At 36.2% G+C, this 24,285-nt stretch overlaps 1 protein-coding gene across 3 annotated transcripts in view; it reads right to left on the bottom strand.

Moving 5' to 3' along the window:
- Positions 1 to 24,285, bottom strand: part of PHKB (phosphorylase kinase regulatory subunit beta) — a 227,564-nt gene that overhangs the window by 192,294 nt on the left and 10,985 nt on the right. The gene's annotated exons all lie outside the window — the stretch shown is intronic.

Below are 24,285 nucleotides of genomic sequence, written 5' to 3'. Positions count from 1 at the left end.
CTGGGGGAACAAGAGGGAATAAAGTACCTTTGACAATAAATACAGAAGAATTTGAAATGTCACGGGATATTCCCACCCTTACCTCCAGCACTCAGTCCAACTAATTGATGTGTATATGATCCAAACAACTAAGTGTCACTAATACTCAGGTGGTAGCCATTTGTCAATAGATTCTAGTTATTAAGAAATATGTCTAATTAGGTGACCATAAATCCAAACTTCATTCCTTATGCTAATGTTTCATCACACATTTTTTTCTCAAATGATCATACCCCCAAACCCTCAAGGAAAGAAGATAATGTTCACATACTCCAAAGCCATCCACTCCACAAATATTCAGCTAGGTTCCATGCTGAAATTCCTAATCCTTTACTTTCTCCCAGGTAGATGATATTCTTGCCTTATTATCTGGACTATAAGTAGATCATTTCTACTTTTCAACCTTGGAAACTACTCAAAGGTATTAGCAGAGTCAGCTACTCAAAAGCTAGAAAATATACAATAATCATGATAATTTACCACGAAATGGATACAGAAAATTGTTCACTTGACTAGTGCACTTTCTCAACTGCTAACTGAAAGAAAGACATCTGAACCTTCAGCCATCAGACTAAGTACTGTCTCTCATTCTTGTTAAAAGCACTCAGAAATTATAAACATCTCAAGGTCACAAATAATCCACCTCTGGATTCAGGTAATGTATACCATGTAGCCTAAGAACACAGCACAAAAATGAACCTATAATTTACCTAGTGAGGGAAATCACATTGGCATAGATTAAGATTCTGTTTTTAAAGAAAATTAAAGCCTTTATGCTCATAAAATTGCTATGTCCAACACGCTAGTTTAAAGCCAAGGTTTTGGGAAGCCTTTATGTTTAGGCAGATAGTAACATTAAGAAGAAAGTAAAGAAAGAGCCTATATATTCAGGCAACAGTCTCATTATCTTCTGTTGAACAGATAGACTAAGTACTGTCTCTCATTCTTGTTAAAAGCACTCAGAAATTATAAACATCTCAAGGTCACAAATAATCCACCTCTGGATTCAGGTAATGTATACCATGTAGCCTAAGAACACAGCACAAAAATGAACCTATAATTTACCTAGTGAGGGAAATCACATTGGCATAGATTAAGATTCTGTTTTTAAAGAAAATTAAAGCCTTTATGCTCATAAAATTGCTATGTCCAACACGCTAGTTTAAAGCCAAGGTTTTGGGAAGCCTTTATGTTTAGGCAGATAGTAACATTAAGAAGAAAGTAAAGAAAGAGCCTATATATTCAGGCAACAGTCTCATTATCTTCTGTTGAACAGATAGACTAAGTACTGTCTCTCATTCTTGTTAAAAGCACTCAGAAATTATAAACATCTCAAAGTCACAATTAATCCATCTCTGGATTCAGGTAATATATACCATATAGTCTAAGAACATAGCACAAAAATGAACCTATAATTTACCTAGTGGCAGAAATCACATTGGCACAGATTAAGATTCTGTTTTTAAAGAAAATTAAAGCCTTTATGCTCATAAAATTGCTATGTCCAACATGCTAGTTTATAGCCAAGGTTTTGGGAAGCATTTATGTTTAGGCAGATAGTAACATTAAGAAAGTAAAGAAACGGCCTATACATTCAGGCAACAGTCTCATTATCTTCTGTTGAAAAGATAGGTAATTTGTAGATAAGGCTTGCTCTGAGTGAAAAGAAGATTTTCTTGTAAGAGTATTCACAATGGCACCGACAGGAATGGGTCCACAGTGAGGAACAGAAAGACCTATCAACAGATGGAGCATCAGTACTCCTTTCCTGCTTCAAAGGAAAGGACCCAGCCATCCCCCAGCCATGCCCCTTGCCTTCCTGTATTCAACTAGCTCCCAGCAGTTATAAGTATATGGGTAGCCCAGCAATCAGAAAGGAACAATATGCCACTGCTAGAGCATAAGGTAATAAGCTCTAGGAGTCTATACACTCCCAGTGAAGCTCATTCACTATGAAAGAAAATAAATTAGGTACAAATAATCATAATTTATAAATTGTGCATATGTATATATAAAAACTAAAGGGGACACCTTTGCTGGGGTGGAAGACTTGTGGATAACATTTCTGTTTTTAGTTAGATCTCTATTAGTAGAGGTAGTATTTTGCTTTACATACAAAAAATATATCACCAACAGTTGAGTATATAATTCCATTACAATTAAATGATACATGAGCATATGGATACAGAATATGCAAACTGAAATCAACCTGCATCACAATGGTAGGTAAATTGATTTTGAAAGATTGTTTTAATGATATTTAATCAAGATTTTAGATTTTAAAGTATTTATTTTTAAAAGTGGTACAATATTTAAGATCTAAGGGACTATAGTGATTCTGTCATCTAATTTTTCTTAAAAAAAAAAAAAAAGAGTTTTATTAGAGGCAACAACAAATAAACAAAAGGAAAATCAGGCCTCTCAAGAAAATAAGAATCTATTCAGTAATAGGAAAAACAGAAGATGTTCAAAGTATAGCAGAAAGGGTAAAAGTAAAATCATCTAAATTACACATTCAAAGAACGCCTACGATAAGAACAGCTTGGTTAGATAAATGTTATTATTTTAGTGATCATCATTATATTGTTTCTAAAGCAACTACATAAAATTAAACAAGGATGTTCTACGCAATTTATGGTAAACAATACCACAAATCTAAGTCAAAGGAAAAGTAATCAATGTTAACATTTTAAACAAAAATACGACATCTGGAAAGCATCAATGCCAGTAAAAATGTGAAGAGAGCAATTAATAGAGCATGAACTCCCAAACCAAATTAAAGAGCTACAAAATAACAGAAAATTCTACTAAATAATTAGTTCCAATTGAAATGAAATGGTAAAATGTTAATTTTTCTTTTCCATGCTTTTCCCATTTGAATTATGTCTATATACAAGCATCATAAAGTAAAATAAAACTTATCAGTGATAGAAGAAAAATAGCTCAGAGCAGACTGAGCTAGGTGAGGTATGCAAAACTTACCAGGCTCAAGAAGACAAGAGTATGGGACTTAATCACACTTTCCCTCCTATGCACCCACACCCAAGGGCTATGTTTACAGGCATTTTTGTTCCTGACTAGCTGCCTTACCCATTATCTTCCAGTTCCTGGAATTTGTGATACAAAGAACAATATATAGCTAATCAATAGCTTTTGTTATTTTACAACAAGTTATTGGTAAACAACTTAGAAGTCGCCTCTTCCTTCCTTTACAATTCACTTGTAACTGATGCTAATCAGAGGATATATTCAGGGCAGCTTCTAACTATGCTTCCACATAGATTCAGGCTTGAATAAACTCTATAATGAATCACATTTTCTGAATCTAGTTATTTAAGGTTAACATTTTGGCACCCTAGATGAGATCGGAAGTGGACCTCCAGAGAGCCCCACCACCACTTTACCAGCCATTGGCACTCTGGTACCAACGCTACCGGTAAGTCCTCCTTCACCCAACCTTGCCAAAGTCAGCAGGAATCTCTGGTAAGGCCCCTGTTGGGATGCGAATCCACCTGTCTTGATTGTGGATTAAGACTTTATTCAATTCATACATATTCTTAACTAGTTGAGGTTGGAAGTGAAGCTCTATAAAAGGTAAGTGTTTCATTTGTTATTCTCTAGAGATCTGCTGACCTCAGATCTGTGACTTTCATTTTCTCTGATGTTATTTTGAACTACTAGTTGGAGTTTTTCAACTTTTTCTATAGTTTAAACTTTGGTCTTTGAAAAGAGGGAGTGAATCTTTGTGGCTTAAGTGGAAAACTTGTAATTTTAAAACTGACAAATCTAAAATCTTCTTGAGTGACCAAAATAATAAAAGGCTCTCTATGTGTCCCACTAGGTTTCTGGCCATTCGGGAAGGAAAACAAAATTTATGGACAACTATCTCTAAAACCTAGACTTTGTCCTTAAAGAGTGACCCACCATTAGAAACACCAGCTGGATTTATATTTAATGCTTATGGTGCCTCTTCATGCTACCATTTAAAAAAACTAGTCACACAAAACTAAAGATGACCCCAAATTACAATGGTTGAAATAGTGTACTTTTAAAACACCTCAACTGGTTTATCTGTGTTCTCAATTTTAAAAAGCTAGCTCTAAAATAAAGTAATGAGGAGAGCTATTTTCAATGATACTTAGAAGTTTCTAAAAGAGATTCTGACAAAGTTATTTCCTTGCAAAAGGAAAATGTAAAATTGTATAAAGTGACTTTTAAAATGAAAAATGCTGCTGAAATTGTTCCTCCTCCTTTTTCTGTTTATTCTTTATTCTAACTGCTCCTCCCTTCCCTCCTCCTGCTCCTGGTGTACTGGCCTCATTTCAGGAATGAGACAGCAAGTATAAAGAGGTTCGCAGAGAACCTCCAACTGGCCTGCACACTGGGAGGAGTGTGCAATGGGTGGAGCCTCAGGAAGTTCACACTGTTTGCCACAGGGAGGAGCCTGATCTCCCCTGTTCCAGGGTGGTACCTAGGATTCAATCTATGAGGCAGGAAGCCAGCTAGCAGGACTTTGGCTTTGCTGAGACTCTCTGTTTCCCTTTGTTTTCCTTTTTGCCCGATAAATTCCATTTTTCTTGCCCTTTAAGGTGTCTGCAAGCCTAATATTTCATGGCTGTGTGACAAGGACCCCATTTTTAGGTGAACTAAGGAGAAAGTTCTACAACAGTTTAGCACCCAACATGGGGCTTAAGAAAGGGTGAGTGAGATGCAAACCAAATCTCTTCTTCTCTCATTTCTAAGCCTTTTCATCCTCAGACTTCTGAGGGTAGGGGAAACCATGCCCCCACCCCCATCAATCCCAGGTGTTGAGAAGGTCAGCCTCAGTCTCCATGGCATTTTCCTTTCTTTTTTGTGACGGAAGGGTGAGCAGGGGCTCCTGCCACCCTCCCCTCCCTGCCAGGGCTGGGACTCATGAAGCAAGGGTGCCCAACAGCAGGCAGCTCTCCCTGCCACGCATCCACGGAGCCTTCCACTCCCCCAGCCAGGAGGTCCCACTCCCTTGGACAGTAATGAAGTCTTTCTCACAGGTGGAGGAATCTATTTGCATAAAAATAAGAGGTTCCGCTTTAGGCATTTTAAACTGGTTTTTTCTTTCCTTTTCTCCACCAGATCAGGAGTTGACTTTTAAATGAGCTTTTTTTTTTTTTTTTTTTTCCTTTTAGAAGACATTTTAACTAGGCTAGGAGTGATAAGGATCACTGTTTATATTCTCAGTAGAGTTTTAATTATGAAAAAGCATTTGTGAGGCTGGTGTTAACCTGTAGCCAATCTAGCGTACTTTGTGCATCTTTCCATAGCAAACTTTGCAGCAGGCCTCCATCTTGTTTCACATCCTTGGGAGCAAGGCCTGCAACCACGTGGCAATGTTTCGTTCTAGCCTCGCCATCTTACAATGGTAGCCAGGAGTTCAATCCGGCCTTAGGGAATGAGTTCTTTCGAGTTTGATATCTGCATGACCTTTGCCATTTTTTGATTCCCTGCCCCTCCACAAACTGCCTTGGATTTTCCTTTCTCTGAGCCTTTAGTAAAGTTTGAAAGCCAGAAATATCAGTCATTTGGCCTGGCTAAAGTTAGGTATTAAGAAATTTTAAAAGGACCTTATTAAAGACTGCTATGGCTAAAGTCAGTTTAATTAAAACCAGCTATTCAAGCTCTAACAGCCTGGGACTCCTTGGGAAAAACAGGGGGCGCCAGATATCCCATTTTGCAAAACACCTCTGTTTTCCTCATGAAACCACAGGAACTGGAAGTGGATAAATCCCTCTCAGAATTTAGGGTTCTGTTCTGTTTTACATTGTGTTATCTAGCATTTTTTTACTTTGGGGAGGATCAGAAATTACTTCACATTATGAGAGAAATGTAAAGACTGGCAAATGAAAGGTCTTGCAACTACTGAATCTTCTTCTGTCTACCTGTCTGTGTAGCTATATATGTGTTGAGTGTGATGTCTATAAAAAGAGCTCTAAATAATTGGCCTAAAGGAAGAAAAGGGCTTGGATTAAATATTTTTTAAAGGGAAGATAAAAGCTATGGTACCTTTTAGTTCATGTGCCTTTAATCTTCGAGAAATAACAACAGCCTTAAAGATTATTAGTAAAATGCAGATGTCATCAAAATGTAAATAGGAGGACTAAATTATGCAGGTTAGATACTAGGCTCACTAAATGTTTTAAGGTTACAAACTGCCTTTTGGGTTTTAAGAACCATTTGACTTGCCTGCTCCACAACTGGTAAGGCAACTGACATATAGAAATAGTTCTATATGTCTGTAAGGGGACATATAGAACTATATGTCTGTCCCCTTACAGACACATAGAATTAACCACATCCTTAATTATGCTGGAAGGACCTTGGCTGTATCTGGCACACAATTAAAACAACTTGCCAGGGTTTACATTAAAGTTCAAATTGCTAGGAGTTATCATTAAAACACATAATTGAAAGTACTGGAAATAGATTTACATGCTAGGTGTATAAGAACAATAAATGTGTTTTCAATGAAAGATTATTATAAGATAGGAAAATGTAAATTATTGGCTAGGGTTAAAGGATTGTTTTGAATTAGATAAGATAAAGCTGAAGGTTCAAACAAGTGGTGGAAGAATCATGGAAATGATTCTTGCAGAAGAGGCTTTCTGTGTGAACATATTGACTAGGTTCCAGGGGTTATTATGTGGTTTCTCTGCGGGTTGAGCATTGGAATGAAAGCACAACAGGGTACTCTTGGGGCACTGATCTGACCTTTGGCAAAATTTGGAAAGGGTTATAAAAGGATTTTGCTTCACTAAAATTTCTGAGTCTTCATTTTGGCAAAATAAATAATTTATGGTAATCTGGAAATCATTTTCATAACACCAAGTGTTTTAATCCTCTAACATATTTAACAGGCTTCCCCAAATCAAACTTGAGCCTCAAAATTGCCTTTCCTGACACCTGGCTTTTGGGAGGCTTTACAGCGCCCCTGGAACCTCCAGAAAAGAGGTAAACAGGATCATTTGACATGTTTAGTTACATGGGATTGCCAAAATGATGTTCAATCTTCTTAAGGTTATATTTTGGTGAATAATACTAATATTTGTTCCAAAACTATATGGAATTTCTAAAATTCTAATATCTAAATATATGTTAGCAATCATAAGTAAGGTTAAGTTAGTGTAAACCACAGAGATGACCAAACTTCTTTGACAATTACGTTTCCAACTGTAACTACCCTGGACATTTTGCTGTTCACAGACAATTGTTGTCTTCCTTTAATTCTTTTCAAAGGATGGTTTACAATAAGTGATAGAACTTTGACAGGTGCTCTCAAATACAGGTTTCTGATAACTTTGTAGATTGTAACATTGGAATAAAGAAAAAATGTACAGGATTCATGAAGAGCTGAAATGTTCATGAATTTCAAGAAATCAAGAACTAAATGGACTGAATTCAGAAAGCTGAAGCAATCATTTTTGACTTTTAGTTGAAATATTTCTGATCCTTGTTTTGTTTTTCAGTGTTAAGGAAGCTTTTTAAAAACTATTTACAGTCTTTAATAATTGAGTAAGGTATATTCCTGTGAATAAAATTTGGACCTGTTTGTTTCTCTCTGCCTGATTCCTCGAGAACTTGGAAACTATCTGTGAGTATTCTTAACTTATGGCAATATAGTTTTCTGCATCAGTGCAATAAGAATCCATTTTTCTTTTGCAGCAGGACGCAGTTGGAGAAACTGGTTGTTTTACCAAGATTTCACTGGAAGGGTATGCTTCCCTTTAAAGAGTCAAGCTCAACTTGCATAGCTAATAAAAGCCCCACGGTAAAAACTGGCCTCATACCATTGCCTACGCAGTTCTTGTACAGTGCTCCTGACCTGTGGTTGGTAAAGAATGTCACTTTCTAACAGGCCTACGAGCTCCAAGTTTATCTTGGGACCTTAAGAGGAGAGGGTCACCCAACTCACAGGTATTTGAGGATATAAACCCATGGCTGGGCTCAGCTTTAAAAGGTCTTATCTGAGATTCCTTGTGGAACAGAGCTCCATCAAAACCAATCTAAAAAGCCTATGTAGAAATAGCTATTCTTGCTGTACTTAATGCAAATAATCAAGACAAGTATAAGACTAAAGTCTATTTTGCAAACAACTCAGTCCTATCATGATTTTTTTTTTTTTAACAAAAATGAGTACTGGAGGAAGATAAATTATGTTTCAAAACATATCATACATTTGTCATTAAATTCTAAACTCATCGGAGTTCTCACGAGGTCAGGAGATCGAGACCATCCTGGCTAATATGGTGAAACCCCATCTCTACTAAAAATACAAAAAATTAGCCAGGTGTGGTGGCACGCGCTGGTAGTCCCGGCTACTTGGGAGGCTGACCAGGAAAATCGCTTGAACCTGGAAGGTGGAGGTTGCAGTGAGCCAAGATTATGCCACTGCACTCCAGCCTGGGTGACAGAGCAAGACTCCATCTCAAAAAAAATACAAATACACATAAAAAAACAGCCATACTACCCAAAGCAATTTACAAATTCAATGATATTCCTATCAAACTACCAATGACATTTTACACAGAATTAGAAAAAAAAAAATTTTAATTCATATGGAACCAAGGAGAGCCAAAGCAATGCTAAGAAAAGAACAAAGCTGGAGGCATCATACTACCTGACTTCAAAAACACCATAAGGCAGCTACAGTAATGAAAACAGCATGGTACTGGTATAAAAACAGACACACAGACCAATGAAACAGGCTAGAGAAACCAGAAATAAAGCTAAACACCTACAACCACCCGATCTTTGACAACATTGAAGAAAACAAGCATTGGGGAAAGGATTCCCTATTCAATAAATGGTACTGGGATAATTGGCTAGCCATATGCAAAAGATTGAAACTGGATCCCTTTCTTTTACCGTGTATAAAAATCAACTCATAGTGGATTAAAGACTTAAATGTAAAACCTAAAACCATAAAAACCCTAGAAGAAAAACTAGGAAATGTCATTCTGGACATAGGCCATGGCAAAGATTTATAACAAAGATTCCAAATGCAATTGCCACAAAAACAAAAATAAAAATTGACAATTGGAACCTAATTAAACTAAAGAGCTTCTGCCCAGCAAAAGAAACCATCAATAGAGCAAACAGACAATGTAGAGAATGGGAAAAAATATTTGCAAACTGTGCATCCAACAAAGGTCTAATATTCAGAATCTATAAGCAATTTAAACAAATAAATAAGCAAAAGCTACACAACCCTGTTAAAAAATGGGCACAGGACATGAACAGACACTTCTTCAAAGAAGACATACATGCAGCCAACAAGCATATGAATAAATGCTCAACCTTACAAATTATTAGAGAAATGCAATTCAGAATCACAATGAGATACCATCTCACACCAGTGAGAGGGGCTATTATTAAAAAGTCAAAAAAGTGACAGATGCTGGCAAAGCTGCAGAAAAAAAGGGAACATTTATACACCGCTGGTGGGAATATAAATTATTTCAGTCACTGTGGAAAACAGTTTGGAGCTTTCTCAAAGAACTTAGAACTATTATTCGATCCAGCAATCCCATCACTGAGTCTATACTCAAAGGAATATAAATCATTCTACCATAAAGACACATGCATGTATATGTTCACTGCAGCACTATTCACAATAGCAGGGTCATGGACTCAACCCAGGAGCCCATCAACATTGGATTCATTCAAAAGGTGGTACCTATATACCATGAAATACCATGCAGCCATAAAAAAAAAGGAATCATGTCCTTTGTAGCAACATGGATGGAGCTGGAGGCTGTTATTCTAAGCAAACTAATGCAAAGACAGAAAACTAAATACCACATATGCTCGTTTATAAGTGGAAGTTAAATATTGAATACCTGTGGACACAAAGAATGGAACAATAGGCATGGAGGCCTCTTTGAGGGTGGAGGGGCAGGGTAGGGTGAAGATCGAAAAACTACCTATTGGGTACTATGGTCATTACCTGGATGATGAAATAATCTATACACCAAACCCCTGCTGCAACACACAATCTACCCACGTAACAAATCTGCACATGTACTCCCTCAACCTGAAATAAAAGTTGGAAAAAAAAAAAAAAAATATATATATATATATATATAAAAATTCTAGTATCTAATAATATAACATTTGACCTATGTATGTTTTCTCATAGACATAATGTTTTAAGACACGATTTCAAACCTATCACAGGCATATGATGATATGATGTTTACAAATACCTTAGATAACAGAGCTTTATGGATAGTCGCATTAATGTCTGCAAAAATCCTTATTGCCTGAAGCAATATATTGATTTAAAAAACATTTTATATAGCACTGCCTACTGGATACTGATACTGAAAGTTAAAAATATTACACAAACAACATACTTTCAGATTTCTTTGGGTTTTGGGTTCTAGCAGAAAAATACACCAAATCTGTGAAAACAGAATCTTACCCCAGGGAAGGAATCAGTGTTTACCCTTTGTGTTTCATTAATGATTCTCTACTTTTGGGAACTGAACAACTTGAAATTTACCAGTTCTAATTTCCAACTTCAGATTCTCCCCCTGCCTTAGCTAATTGTAATTAGATAATCTTCCAGTTATGGGACATGTAAAGAGTAGTAATTTTTCAGAATCAGGAATAAATCTCTGAAAGCTGAGGTGTACAATTTTTGAAGACTGCATTGCAGAAGTTAACAAACTAAGAAGAAAGTATGTACAAAGAAGCAGTGTATAATCCAAATCCCTGGGCTGAGATGTTCCCCAAAAAGATAATCAAGAACTAAGCATAATCTGAAGATCTGTTATCATAGAGGGTCAAAGAGTCCCATAGTTCCAGGAGGTTTGTATATTCCAGGTACTCATACATGCACACAGGAGGATGAGGAAGGCAGGAAAGTTGCAGACAGGGTAGGCATGGGAGAGCAGAGGAAAGAGGCTTGTATATGAACATACAGTCTATCAGCAAAACTACATCTGTGGCTTATTAAGTAAATTATTAATACATTAATATTTGAGCTGCTGAGACAACAAGCATTCCCATAGAACAACAGTCTATATGTTTGTCCTACGACTCATGTATACAAGATACAATACATTTTCAAGCAGTTTTGAAATATAAAGTACATCATCTTCAGGCAATATTTTCTTCTTAAAATTCTCGTTTACTCCTTCACTGATACAAACTAGCGAAAGGACAAGTCATTCCAATACATCCTCAACTTTGGATCTCTAATGCTGGCACATAGGAGGTTCTCAGTAAATATTTATGAACTGAACTGAGTGATCCACATTATCAGGGGAGGCCTTCTTTAATTCCCACAGCAGAGTTAATTGTTCTATCTTCTGCAACCTTAATCACAGTGCTTGTTTATCAAAAGTGATCACAATACATTTTATTTTTGGCATTTGATTAATGTGTTATTTTCTATACTACATTGGAAGACGATCAATAACAGGGACAATATCTAGTACGTGGTAGGTGACAGTAAATGTTTAGTAGGAAGGAAGAAAAAGGAGAGAAGCTGAAAAAATATGTTTCAGGGAACTCTTTTTTTCTTTTTACTACTTTTTGTTTTTAATCTTGTGTCAACCCTGACTTTCAACAGAAAGTGGTGAGGCACCAGGCACAGTGGCTCATGCCTGTAATCCCAGCACTTTGGGAGGCCAAGGCAGGAGGATCATTTGAGCCCAGGAGTTTCAGATCAGCCTTGGCAACATGGTGAAACCCCATCTCTACAAAAAAATTTAAAAATCAGCCAGGTGTGCTGGTACACGCCTGTAGTCCCAGCTACTCAGGAAGCTGAGGTGGGAGGATTGCTTGAGGCTAGGAGGCAGAGGTTGCAGTGAGCGAAGATCATGCACCTGGACTCCAGCCTGGTGACGGAGTGAGACCTTATCTCTAGATAAATAAATATGAACCAAACAAAGAAAGCAGTGAGGGAGTTGCTCTGCTATGTATGAAACCCTGACCCAGAAGCAGTGTTTCAGGAAACTTTTGATGACCAGTTTACAAATTTATTCTCACAGGCTACCCTATCTCCTGCTACTGTCCCATACACATTCTCTGATTTAATAATGTAGTTCCACCTCCTGAGCAAGAGTTCCATGATTAGACAAGTTGGAAAATTTGTCTTCCTCACTTTAGAATGGATGCATCTTAACTTCCATAGTTAAAAAGATTTGAATATGCTATACATAGATTCAGCACTGTGAGCATCTTCAAGATAACTGATACCTCCTTGAGAACAAAAGAAACAAAACTTGAACCATGATTTATTCTCTGCACAGTTCCACCATACATAGAAATTTAAAACATTATGGAATAAACGTGCCCTCAAAAGAGTAATAAATAAATAAATTATGAAACCTTCATTCAATGAAGTATCTTAAAACAGTTTAAGGAATAAGGTAGTTCTATAAGTATTATGAAAGACTAAACAGTGTGGAAAAGTAATGTTACAGAAGAAAACATGTTTAGCATGATCCTAGGTGTTGCAAAGCTAAGCAACAATAACTATATATGTATAACGTTTGAAATGTATATGCATATATAGATAGCTAAGTACTTTTAAAAGCCTAGAAGGATACACACCACATTGTTAAAAATGATTACCACTAGGGAAAGGAGTGTGATTTTTATTCTTTGTAGTTCTGATTGTAAAAATACTATATGAAAATATTATATGCATTTACTACTTGTGCAATTTTTTAAATGGAAAAAGGAAATTTGAATGCCTAACTACTTATGCATTGCACAAGATAGTTTATATACGTTATTCCATCCCATCATCCTGACAAAGCTGTGAGACTGGTATCACACCTTTGTCATACCACATAGAGGCACATAGAAGTTATTCAATGGCAGTCTGATTTGAAAACAGGGCTCTGTGTAGAAAAACTGTACATGTGTACTTTTCCTTATACCATAAAAGCTCACCAAAAAAAAATGCTTCACTGAGAAGCATTGAGCCTTTAATCCTTGCTTTCACTTTCTGCTTTAAACAGGAGATTGCTCCAAAATTATTTGTATATGTATACATACATATATATGTACTTTTACTTCACAACTCCTATTTATTATTATACTTCATTTGAACCCTTAAGATTTCGAGTCTACATTTCTCCATGATGGATAGCAAGGTGGGTAAGAAACATATTTCACATGTAAAATATGAAATGTCAAATATGAAATAACACAACTTCATAAAAAGGAAGTAAAATTTGCCTATTCAACTTATCCAAATAAGATGTGAAAAGGCCATTCCACCATTCCCATTTTATTTTTAATAAAAAGGTATTAAGTTCTTCCAGTGACCTTTAGAGAAGGAGCATGGCCTATAAAATCTATTTCAGGATATTAAACCTGGTTGATGTTTCATGTGTTGACCTTATGAATAGCAATCACTCAATTAGATATTTCATTTTCCTTTCTTATTTATAGTACCTTCCATAATATACTATGATTTTGTATGACTTCTGTGAGGTCAGAGCTGTATTCCAACAATTCTAATCTTTCTACAAAGTTTTTGGAACTCCATTTTAGGAAACAAATGCATTTAGAAGTGGTTATTTAATGTTATAAATGGCAATTGTTTTATTCACTGAAGTAACCCCAGTGCCAACAGTGCCTGGCACATAGTGAGTGCTTAATAAGTATTTACTGAACAAAATGAAATCACTATACTGATGTCTAAACCTTGCCAAAAGTTACTGTGACTCAGCCACAATGAATAAGGTGATGAATCAGTGCAGATGAAGTGAAGTAAGACTCACTCATCAATAACCTTAACTGTAACTATAAAGTAATTAATTGTTCTCTTATGTTGAGTGTGTTCTATTCTATTCTCTTATGTTCTGTTATTCTATTGCTTATAAAGGGAGATGGGAATGAAATAAAAAGAGATGATTAAAAAACGATTTGAGCAATGGCAGCACCACTAGAATAAACATATGTAGCCTTACAAGTGGATCACTTTATAGAGAATACTACTAATCTGAACATATAATAAGATTTCTCAAGAGAAACTCAGCATCATTATTTCATACTTGTACTACAAGTAAAAATTTAAAATTCCAAACTTCTAAGGCTTAAATGACAGAGTCTTAGTTCACTATATTAATTGAATTATATGGAGGGGAAAAGAACTTCACTATATACTACTCTAAATCTTTAGAGAAAGAAGCAGGTGCGGTGGCTCATGCCTGTAATACAGTACTTTGGGAGGCCGAGGTGGGTGGATCACTTGAGGTCAGGAGTTTGAGACCAGCCTGGCTAACGTGGTGAAACTCCATCTCTGTTAAAAATCCAAAGCTTAGCTGGGTGTGGTGGTGGGCGCCTGTAATCCCAGCTACTCAGGAGGCTGAGGCATGAGAATCGCTTGAACCCAGGTGGTGGAGGTTGCAATGAGCCAAGATCATGCCACTGCACTCCAGGCAGGGTGATGGAGCAAGACTCTGTCCCAAAAATAAAAAAAAAGAAAAAAGAAAAAAAGAACTTACTTAATAGGCCAGGCTTGGTGGTTCACACCTGTAATCCCAGTAATTTGGGAGGCCAAAGTGGGTGAGTCATGTGAACCCAGGAGCTCAAGACCAGCCTGGACAACATGGCGAAACCCCATCATTCCCAAAAATACAAAATTTAGTCAGGCATGGTGGTGTGTGCCTGCAATCCCAGTTACATGGGAAGCTGAGGTGGGAGAATCGCTTGACCCCGGGAGGCAGAGGTTGCAGTGAGTGGAGATCACTGCCACTGCACTCTAGCCTGGGTGATAAAGTCAGACCCTGTCTCAAAAAAAAAAAAAAAAAAAAAATGTAATTGTATCATGTCTTGTTATTATAGTGATAAAGATGTGATATTAGGCATTTTATTGTGTCATACATTAGTTATTCCACACAAGCCCTACAGAAATAATACTTTCAAGTCATTCAGCATTTTGAAAAATAGACCCAAACTATTTCCATTTTTCATTTACACTTTGATGAAGCCTGTTCTATATTCTTGTCTTGGCAAAATTCAGCAGTACATTTAATATGAATGTTATTACTACAACTAGGAATTGTATAGAAATTATAATCTGTATAATTAAAATGAGTATGGGAAGTCTTGAATGTTAGCAGAAAAAAATCACAATAAACTATAAATTAGCAAAGTAAGCAGACTGTAAATAAAAACCAGAATAAAACTAGACATACTTCTCAAGGACAGTATAGAGTTTGCAGGTAATGAATGCTAGTTAATTTTCTTCCAATCGAAACACAGTGAAGTTTTGTTCATTGGCTAAGTGAAACAGGGAAGATATGGCATTAGCCTTTCCCACACTATACTTACGTACAACCCTTAGACTTCAGTGATTTGCTCCAATGCTGTCCTAAGAATCCATGTGAGTAAGTGCCTTGCAAAGACCTACCTACAGTATAATCATTAACTGACCAAACTTTCTCATATGGAATTCAAGCCACATTTTTCACAAGCCAACTTTCATTCTTTAGTGAATAAGGTTAAACCCAATGTTAAATCAAGTAAAAGACAGAAACTGCCTTCCCCTACCCCAGCCCTCAGAGTATCAACAAACCGCTGGAGGGGAGAACGTCTTCATAGCTAAAAACGTCACGGAAATGACATTTTGAAAAGAGGAAGAACTGGACTGTAATCACAGCTGTATCATTTTGTAACTTTCAAGACCTGGGTTCTCTCTGAGCTAGGTCTTCTCATCTGAAAAGTGGAGAAAATTATATAACCTCACAGGGATATTGTGAGGCTTAAGTGAAATATTTTAAGTAAAGCAACACACAGTGCATATTAAATATGAATTGTCATCTCTTTGCCTTAAATTTTGTCATCTACCTCAACACTTAGGACAGGACTGGGGCACAAAGTGGGAAAACAATGATTTCTGGATTAATTGGCTTTGTCAGGTTAATGTCAGAATCCTCTTGATCAATGCAGAAATGGATGACCCACATAATGATTTTTAAATCAGCAAATTAAATAATCAGTAATTTTTAAGAAACAGAAAAAGACAACTAAGTGAAATAATGTGAAGTTAAAGCAGCCTTGGGCTGCTACAGGTAGTTCAGTGATTATGAGCAGCAGCTGCAGAAAAACAAGATTACCACTTTTTCTAACCATGCCAGAGGGAAGAACATTAATTACATTAGATGAGGGATAAAAGCTCCAATAAAATATGACCCTGGGCTACACAGGAGTGATGCTAATAAGTCTTCAAGAAAAATTTTATAACCAAAATGAATGATTATTTCTGAAGCATGACTATTCAGAGCTAACCTTAATTCCACCAAAAGTCACTAACAACCGTCATGCCTAACTAAAGCCAGTTGTCAAACATCCCAGAAAAGCAAGCTGTCTCTGTGGGAGACAAAGCAAACGCAGGACCCTTGGGAGTGGAATCAAATATCTCATAGAGAAGTATAGAATGAGTATGAAGTTTCCACACCCACACTATAATGAAGACATCAAAATGTAAATTAATCTACTTTCTAATAAATACATTTAAAATTACAGAACTGGAAAGCTATAATAGGCATTCTTTAAGTTCTAATTCATCATTCAATATGCTATTCAGACCATCTAGTTTGGCTTAAAATTTTTTCATGTCTATTCTAAGTGTAGCTTAACTTTATAATATTTTTATGGACTATTAGTTTTTTATGTAATACGAAACTGAAAGAACGTGACTACGGGTGAACATTACATCTATTAAAATTTTGCAGTACTTAAATTTGCATTATAATTTAGTTATAAGAATTTCATTGTAGCAAAAAATTGAAATGAAAACTGAAGTTATGACAATGGATATTTAAGGTACTCAGCTTATACTACAGCAAATGAAACTAAACTATTTCTGTAACATGAAACTATAATGGAAATCAGCCTTGAACTTGTCAGTTTTTTGTAGTTAGTTTGAAGACTGCTTGCTGTTTCGTCTACTTTTCAAAGAAAATTATATTTCTTGAAGCACCTACCCCTATTTTTATGGTCATTCCATAATACTGTTGAATCTTACAAGGATACCTAGGAAAAAAAGAACTTTTAAAGCCAGTGTTTAATAGTATTGTTCTCTTTTAAATGATAAGCTGCATGAAATATGAAAGAGGCTGAAAGGAACCAAATCCCACCAGCACCAGCAAGAGCCTCCACAAAGACCTTTAAGCAATTAGCACATCAGTTTCTCAAAGATACAAATGTGGAAAAATAAATTGGACTCAGTGGAAATCAGCTTAACTTCCAGTGCTAACCAGTTATACCTCTCATATCCATTCAATTGGTTAGGCAACTGTTTGAAAATGGAGGCAGTCATTACATCCTGAAGCAGAGCTCCCTACTGAAAGGACTACATGATCCTCAGGACACAGAAGGGATCACCAATTACCAATTATGTATGATAAACAGATGAGACAGGAGATACAGACATATATATATATACTCATTTCCAAGAGCAACAGTTGGAAATTTTAACGTTTATAGCAATGTACAGTGATGGCTTCAACATGGAAGCCCTGAAATGGGCTCAGACAAGTAAAAGGATCTGGGCCAGGTAAATCCAGGCCAGAAGTCAGAACCCGGAGTACACCAGAAAATTGACAGAAGCAAAGTGCCATACCAGTGAAAGGAAGCTGCAAAAACAGCCATGGATCACACTCAGGAACTGTGGGTTTATGCCCAGTGGGAATCAGGGACACAGATAATGACATATTTATTCAAAGATTAAGTTCAAGTTTGGAACAGCAGGATGCTCAATTCAGAGCCCAAGATCTGCAATCTGAATTAGAAGACAGAGAAGAGATAAGGATGGCACAAAGGACTGCTGCTCAACAAATATGGTGCTGTAGATAGACTTCTGCTCTTCAAAGTGCAGGCCATCCACAGGCAGCAAGGGCCTCACCTGGGAGTTTGTTAGAATAGCAGTTTCTCAGGCCCTATCCCAGACCTGCTGAATCGGATCTGCATTTAAGTAGATCCAGGGCTCTACAGTGATAGTACTACTATCATGTAAAAAAGAAAAAAAAGAAAAAGAAAAAAAAATGAGAGAGAAGAGGGGAGAGAACAAGAGAGGGTAAGATGTTGAAGATGCCAGAGATCAAAATTAGACAGCAGCTTTGTTGTCTTAGGAAAATCTAGCTCTACAATCCCTAGAAAGTAAGACCATGAACCAACTAAAACAGCTTAAATATCAAAACTAACATCTTGTTCATCAAAGCTTGCTTTAAGATCTTTGCATCACTGTACTGACAAATCCAAAGCTATTATCTCATCAACTCAATTCTCACAATCACAACCAGTTCTCCATCTTGTAAGATCTACCTTGAAATCATGCAGCCTCAGCCCTAAAACCATATAAGTACTTTCCCCTAACTCCCCTGACAGTCAATGATTGAGTGCCATAATATTTTGAAACAGAAAAAAATATTAACAAGCTTCTGGTCTAAGTCCCTTATTTCATGGGAGACATTCACAACTTGCTCAAGGATGCAGTGCTTTTTAAGCATAAAACCAACACCAAAAACAAGATCTCCAGACTCTATTCAGGGATCTGATATTTTTAAAATACATTCATTATTTTGGTCTGTTTGTTCTGGACAAGGACATTGCTTTATGCTACTATAATTCACCAGTGTACCCAGAACACCATGCTTAGTGGGTGCTGTCAATATGCAACATGCCAGAATGAATACAAACACATAAATTTAATTTTAACCGAAGAGCTCTAAAAGGTTAAGAATAGTATCATTATAGTATGATTATCAGCATCCTAATAAGAACTAACAATATCAGAGCATTTACCACACACAAAGTACTGTGTTGACAGCTTTTTATGTGTGATTTCATTTAATCCTCACAATAACTCTCCTAATAATAATGGTACTATTATTACCATTCTAAAGATTTTTTTTTAATGGGGTTTAGTAACTTAACCAAGGTCACACTGGTAGCAAGTGGAAGACCTAGGATTTAAACACTGAAATATGCTTTGTTTCTTTTTCTCAGGTAAAGCAAAAAAAAAAAAAAAGTTCACAGTAATATATAACCTGCTTCTAAGGTAACATTTAAATCAGAAATATTGCTTTAATGACAATTTTCCCCAAAATATGAAGGGGTTTCTAAGCAATTCTGGTATTGGATCACTGCACTCTGTCCATGTCAGCCACGTAAATGAACCATTTCAGTTGTCACGTTACTTGACCCATCTATCCTTTACCTAGATTTCACTTCTTTCTATTTCCATTTCAATACCATATTAGTTGAAGACAACTGCAGTTCACAAGAATAAAAAGAACTCTCATCGTGTAAATTAAATACATGATAATTGCTAGACTTGGCTCTAAAGAAGTCTAAGGTAAAAACATAGATTTTTTCTCTAGTGCATTATTTAGCATTATGTTCAAGACTTTTCCAGAAATAGATGCCATATCACTTCTTATTCTGAAACTTACTCTAGATGGCAAGATTTAGGAAGTTTTTCTCTATTTTATTTAAAAGTATATCATTTTCTTTTTCTTTACCATATTCCTGAAATTTAAATGGTTAAGTTCAAATTCCTCGGTATCTTTGGTAAAGTTTACACTATGACACACAAGGCCCATTAAATAGCACTGACTCACCCTATGCATGAAGGAATAAACATGCTACTGATGACTTACATTTGGATTACAATGTAGATGAATAATCTATGTGATGTCTTCCATTTTCTCCTCAGGGAAAGAAAAAATCAGTACACAGAGATGGCTCAAAGTTTGTATACAAGGGGCAAAAGCAATCAGAGCCACATACTTTGGCCTTGGAGATGCTGCCCACAGTTTAAGAGAAAAATCAAAAGTGCCCTCACCATATCATAAAGCTATTATAAACCTAGGTCACTATTTTATTTATTACATTTATTTTATGAGCCTGAATTCTGAACCTTTCTGGAGTTGACCAGTAGAAGATTTTTTTTACTATGAAAATATGTTCTTATTCAAAACCTGCAGGAAAATAAATAAATTGAATCTTATTCACCAAGTAAAAAGGTTAAATTATTAGACAACACATAGTGCTAGAAAGTTCATTCTGAACCAAAACTGTACTAATTCTTCTAACATGATTAATTAATTCATTCAACTTGTATTCTTATTCAACATTGAGTCCCTAGCACCAAGCCTTGCATCAGGGGCTATACAAAGTTGCAAAAGATCTTGTTGGTGACCTGAAGGATTTCATAGCCTAGTAAAGAAGAAAGATATATAATTATCTAATAGCAATGTAGTGACATCAGAGCTAAAAGAAGCCTGTATAAAATGTCATGGGAACCAGCAGAGCAATTAATTGAAACCTGAAATGCAGAGAAGGGAGTTGTCAGAAAATATGTAAAAACAAGAGATCACTGGAGCAGAATAAAAGATTATGGAGTGCACCAAGCTTACAGAGGGAACTTCATGATAAAGGTACAGAAGCCAGAAAGAGAGTGACCCACTTTTGAACTGCCAGGTACATTAATAACATTGCAGCAGAGAATGTGAGGAAGACAGGAGGCTGGACAGGTATCCAGAAGTCTAATAGAGAGGATGCTGAACAGCAGATTCCAGGTGTGCATTTTATCGTTTAGATACTGAAGAGTCACTGGGGCATCATATGATCCAAACTCTAAAAGATATATCTGTTGGCAGAGCAAAGGACTGTAAGACAGGGAGTAAGCCCTAGGCATAAAAGTCTAGTTTGGGTAAAAACAATCATTCTAGGGCCTTCAATTAAGACAGTGACACCAGTAATGCACAAGGAAGGAAATATTCAAGAAATATTTAAATAGTAGAATTTAAAAACCTAAGAAGAACTTAAATTTGGTATAGGTCTTAGGTACAAGTATCAATATAATAAGAATGAAATAGAGCAGGAGAAAGAGTGCATTGATAAATTCTAACCCTTAGTTTTTTTATTTCTTCAAATTATAATAATTAAAACCTTATATCCTGATAGATCTTTTTATCCTTGAGGTCATTGAGTAAATGATTATTATCAAAGCTACAAGCCTATTAAGAATTGGGATAAAGTGGGTATTAACAAATTAATTGGGCTTTATTGTGTATTTCCACGAAAAACAGATAACCAACCAAGAGGATCTCTGCATGGGTACAGAGAGAAATTCATATAAAAAGATTCCACAAAACAAAAATAATTTCCCTCAGAAATACATAAGTTAAGAAAACACGCTTTTATTTTAAAAGCCTCTATATTAATGATATTTATCATGAAAACTACTTTATCAGTGGACTACATAAAATCTGCTTAACACTAATGAAAGTTAAGGCCTTACATTTTAAAATCAAGGCTCACTCACATAATCTCAGCACTTTGGGAGGCTGAGAAAAAAGGATTGCTTGAGGACAGGAGCTTGAGACCAGCTTGGGCAACACAGCAAGACCCTGTCTCCAAAAAAAGAAAAAAAAAAATTAGCTGGGCGTAGTGGCACATGCCTGTAGTCCCAGTTACTCAGGAGGCTGAAGCAAGATGATCACTTGAGCCCAGAAGTTCAAGGCTGCAATGAGCTATGACCGCACGACTGCATTCCAGCCTGGAAGACAGAGGAAGATCCTGACTCTAAAAATAAAATCAACATGTTTATATAAGCCACAGTTAAAAGGGGCTCCATTTGAACAGGAAAACTGTCAAAGCAGGAAGAACATCAATAGAAATGATTAACACTCTCTATCAATGCTTACCCCAATACCAAATAAAGCTGTTTAATTAAGATTTTTTAAATAATTATTTTAAAAATAAGATGTATTTTTAAATGTTATTTGGAAGCATGGGAATTTGATAAGAAAAATGTCACCAAATGGGGCATGGTTCTATTTCCTACATTTAGCAAAATCTTATACACAGTATATTTTCTCTAGAGGTCCATCCAGGTTTCTCACTACGAATTTCCAGATGAAGTCCCCTAATCAAATCTATAGCATCAAGTTGGCCAAAGCCTAGGAGTGATGCCCACTTCGGAATCATTTAGCCATAGAAGGTTCTGTTACTTAAAACTTGCTAAACATATTGTTTTTGCTTAAGGACAGAGGAAATAATACGGCTGCCTCTATTAAGACATCGAGATCTGTGGTCAAGTTACCGAGATAGAAAAAGAAAGAAAAAGCATGCTAGAACTTGAGATGTCCCAACTTCCATCTTCAAAATGTATCAGTAAACACTTAAATCAAAATATTTAAAATCAAAGATCACAGTAAATTTAAAGGTTTAGTCTCTTGTCCTTAATTTTTGAAGAGTTAGACTTGCCTGACTCCCATTTAGTTACAAAGATGGAAATTCACGACAAAACATATTTAGGAGGCAGGGAAAAAAAGATGAGACTGAAATCATCCTAAATCAGAAGCCATTAAAAGTTTAGATGTGAATTATAAAAAGTAAGCAATAAGCTGTCCTGTAAGCAGAAAACCCCAAGAACGGAACAGCCAGGTCGCAGTGGCTCACACCTGTAATCCCAGCACTTTGGAAGGCCGAGGCAGGCGGATCACCTGAGGTCAGGAGTTCAAGACCAGCCTGGCCAATGTGGTGAAACCCTGCCTCTACTAAAAATACAAAATTGGCCGGGCGTAGTGGCGCATGCCTGTAATCCCAGCTACTTGGGAGGCTGAGGCAGGAGAATTGCTTGAACCTGGGAGGTGGAGATTGCAGTGAGCTAAGATTGCGTCATTGCACTCTAGCCTGAGCAACAAGAGCAAAACTCCATCTCAAAAAAAAGAAAGAAAGGAAATAGTCCACTGACTGAAGTCACAACAAGCGAATTCTTTTTGACATATTGTTGATTTATAACTAATCAATCATCAGATATTTACAAGCAAGCTGACAAAGTTAATGTAACCAAAGTGAATATACAAAGTAAATGTACCACATTTTTTTAATATATAGAAAATTCTTCACTGGTTCAACTATTGGAGGAAGACAGAAATATAATAAAGAATACAAGTTAAGCACCTGATGAGCATATTTTCAAAACATACCAGGAAGCTAAAGTATGTATGAAGAGGAACTATCCACAGCTCAATAGCCCAATCTCAGACTCTGTGTCTGTCCTTCCTAGTCTCCATCCACAGCTTTAGCAATAAGACTTAATCTATAATCCAAATAACAGCATAAGTGTTCATCTCTATGTCGGGTGCCTATTTCAGTCCTGAGCTACAAGACTTGAATCTTAAATGGCCAAAAAGGAAGGCCATGTAAACACTGTGAGGCTATTGATAACAAAGGGAGTAAAACAATAAACTTTTAAAGATTTTATATGACAAATGAAAAATCAATGATATATATTTTGAAAAAAGAGCATATATGACATATATCAGAATGTATAAAAATGACCAATTTCAATTATTACACAAGATTCTCAAATGTTGACCAAAGAGTATAAAATTTCAGTTAGATAGGAGGCAAAAGCTTCAGTGACCTACTGCACAGAATGGTGGCTATAATCATAAAGCGTTATATATTTCAAAATTGCTAAAAGAGTAGATTTTAAATGTTTTCATTATGAAAAAATAGTAAGTATGTGAGGGGCCAGATTTGTTAATTAGTGTGATTTAATTATCCAACACTGTAAGCATATATCGAAACATTATATTGTACCCTGTAAATATCTACAATTACTACTTGCCAATTAAAAATAACATTTTAAAAATTCTCATTAAGGCTGTTGGAAATCACTTAATGTTTAGGTCACATCCATTCATCTACACAAACCCACATCCTCAAGAAAATTTGTGAAATATGAACTGAAAGAGAAGAAAGCTATAAAACCAAGAAGTTAAATATAAAGAATAAATTTTCATGGACTAATAATCATGTGATTGTTGGTAAAACTAATAAAGTCTATTAAAAAAAGGTAACAAATAACAAAATAAAAAACAGCAACAACTTTTTCATCTTTTAAAAACTATTTCAAATCAAGGCAACCAAGGCCTAATGTGAAAAAAAAATGAAAACAAGTATGAATGTATTCAAAATACATTATAGAGGCCAGGTGCAGTGGCTCATGCCTATAATCCCAGCACTTTGTGAGGCAGAGTCGGGAGGAGTGCTTGAGCCTGGGAGTTCCAGACCAGCCTGGGCAAAATAGTGAGGACTTGTCTCTACAGAAAAAAAAAAAAAAAAAAATTAGCCAGGCATGGTGGTGCACACCTATAGGCCCAGCAGAAGGGAATGCTTGAGCACAGGAGACCGAGGCTGCAGTGAACTGTGATAGTGCCACTG

The sequence above is a fragment of the Theropithecus gelada genome, chromosome 20 (assembly GCF_003255815.1).
Source record: "Theropithecus gelada isolate Dixy chromosome 20, Tgel_1.0, whole genome shotgun sequence".
Taxonomy (NCBI): domain Eukaryota; kingdom Metazoa; phylum Chordata; class Mammalia; order Primates; family Cercopithecidae; genus Theropithecus; species Theropithecus gelada.
Note: the sequence above shows the minus strand (reverse complement) of the source record. Positions and strands in the feature narration are given on the sequence as shown.